The sequence below is a fragment of the Octopus bimaculoides genome, chromosome 9 (assembly GCF_001194135.2).
Source record: "Octopus bimaculoides isolate UCB-OBI-ISO-001 chromosome 9, ASM119413v2, whole genome shotgun sequence".
Lineage (NCBI taxonomy): Eukaryota > Metazoa > Mollusca > Cephalopoda > Octopoda > Octopodidae > Octopus > Octopus bimaculoides.
The window spans coordinates 77,601,533-77,603,919 of record NC_068989.1 but is presented as its reverse complement, the minus strand read 5'-3'; the positions used below and the strand labels follow the sequence as shown (position 1 = coordinate 77,603,919).

General features: G+C 40.0%; 1 protein-coding gene across 2 annotated transcripts in view; it reads left to right on the top strand.

The window, feature by feature from the left end:
* LOC106878079 (5-hydroxytryptamine receptor 2C) overlaps positions 1-2,387 on the top strand; it is a 508,970-nt gene that overhangs the window by 3,267 nt on the left and 503,316 nt on the right. For both annotated transcript variants that reach the window (XM_052970801.1, XM_052970800.1), the window contains exon 2: positions 652-750. The gene's annotated coding sequence lies outside the window, so the exon portion shown is untranslated. The remainder of the gene's footprint in view (positions 1-651; positions 751-2,387) is intronic.

Sequence of the window (2,387 nt, the reverse complement as noted above, 5' to 3'; positions counted from 1 at the left end):
CGGGGGGGGTAGTGTTCGTGGTATTGGTGGCGCGTATGGTGCCAGTGGAGACGGTGGTGACAATGGCGCCGGTGGGTGTTTGCGGTGGCGGCGGTGGCGCTTATGGTCGTGCTGATAGTGGTGGCGATGTGAGCGGTGGTGCTGGCGGTGGTGCCGGCGCTGGTACTGGCGGTGGTGCCGGTGGTGATAGTGGCAGCAATACTGTTGCATATTCAACCTCATAGTCAAGGCTGGAGTGCTTTATTTGTCTGTCCCAGGTCAGACCCGATCGAGCAAAGTTGTAAGCAAGGTATTCCGACCATGACCATCCAGCCTGTTTAAATCGCCTTTACATTATCCAACATATCCCTTCTATTTAACACAAGGTGAGATTTTGAGGGAAATTTGGCTGCTACTTCCAGCATATCGAACAGTCAAATTAGAAACTCCATTTGTGACTCGTAGTCGTAGTAGTGAATTGGTGATGATTGTTATTGTTTGTAAGTTATAATTAAAACTGATCCAGATTTGACCATCACGTCTGATATTCAGAATGTATTTAGACTTACATTATCCATTGTGACTGTTGTTTCTAGCCGGCGAACGACGATGTAGAAACTTGTTTGGTTGCTGGCGTTACAGAGGTGACCATCTCGCTTTTTTTTTTTTCAGAAGCAGAGCGAAAAGGACCAAGAAGGGTCTCCGTCGTTTCCCGGGTAAATGCGGGTACAATCGTAACAGGTGTGGAAAAGCTGCTCCCCCAGGACGCACGTATGAAAATTTCTTTTGGTCTTTGATATCAATTAATTAAGATAATTGCCTGAAAATAGTCTTTACGCGCCACCCGAGGAGCTGAAAAAATATTTCGTTTTCCCCATTTTTTTTCTTTTTCTTTTTTCCTTGTGATTTAAATAAAAATAAAAATAATAATAGTAACATACAATGCCACTGCGCGATTTTCATAAATGCAGAGGGGCACCCTAAGCCATATTATAAAGAGCAACCGTGTAATTTTTTTTTTCTATTTGCTTTCTTTTTTTTTCTTTTTAAACGCCGTAGAAAGTAGATTAAGGTAGATTTTAGCTGTTATTTCTAGCAAGTTGTGTAACCACGTAGAGACACCCTCGTTAGCTGACATTGTCGTTATAGTGGGAGTAATTGTGGTGTTGGTGTTGGTTTTGGTGGTAGAAGCTAGTTACGGCTAGTACTTGTTGCAGCAGCGGTGGCGTAGACCACGATTTCGGTGTTAGAGGTGGAACTGGTGTAGTTTCTAGTGAGAAACATGCGCTTTAAATACAACTGGAAGTTATTATACTTGTAGTAGTAGTCGCAGTGGTAGCCCTGACGTTGGTTGTCGTGGTAGTGGTAGTGTTGAAGGTGATGGTGCCGCCGTTGTTATTGCTAACAGTGGCGCTGGTGTTGGCGTTGGTGTTGGTGTTGGCAGAAAATGGCAGGCGAGGAAGTTAATTGTGACGGGTGTAGTAGTAGTAGTAGCAGTGGGAAAAGAGATCGAGAGAGAGTGAATTAAACAGAGGAAGAGAGGCAGAGCGTGAGAGAGAGAGAGAGACAGACAGACAGACAGAGATAGAGAGAGAAAGAGAGAAAAGTAGAGCGATTGCGAAAGAGTGGAAGAAAGTATATCGAAGAAGAAAAAAAAAAAGGGAAAGAGAAGTGAGTTGAAGGAGAGGGGGGAAGGAGGAGGAGGAGGAGGAGTAGGAAGAGGAAATGGTGTTGAGAATGGTGATGTTTTGCTCGGCAGCAGAAAAATGATGAAGCTATCGAGGCAAGTCGACGAAGAAGAAGACGACGACGAAGAAGAAGAAGAGGCGGAAGAAGAAGAAGAAGAAGAAGAAGAAGATAAACAAGGAGATGAACAAGAACGACAATAAATACTACAACCACAGCTGTAATCTCTCACCGACAACAATAGCAACACCAACAATAACAACTACGAGTACAAACTACTACTACTACCACTACTACTATTACCACTATTACTATTACCACTACTACTATTACGACTACAGTAAGTAAATAGAAGAAAAGAAAAAGACGGAAAAAAGAAAAAGAGGGGTGAAAATAAAGAAAAAAATATATATTCGCGTTGTTATACATCTTACCTGCAAAATAAATCACATTTTATAAAATCGACACTGCAAACCGCGCACATATATACATACATACACCCAAACATACATACATACATATATATATATATATGTATATATAAATATACATATATATAAATATAGATAGATAGATTAATCCATACATATATGAAACATGTAAGCACATATCGCATTCTTATACACACACAGATATACATATATATACATATATATAATATTATATATATATATATATATATATATACATATATATATATATATATATATATATATATATAT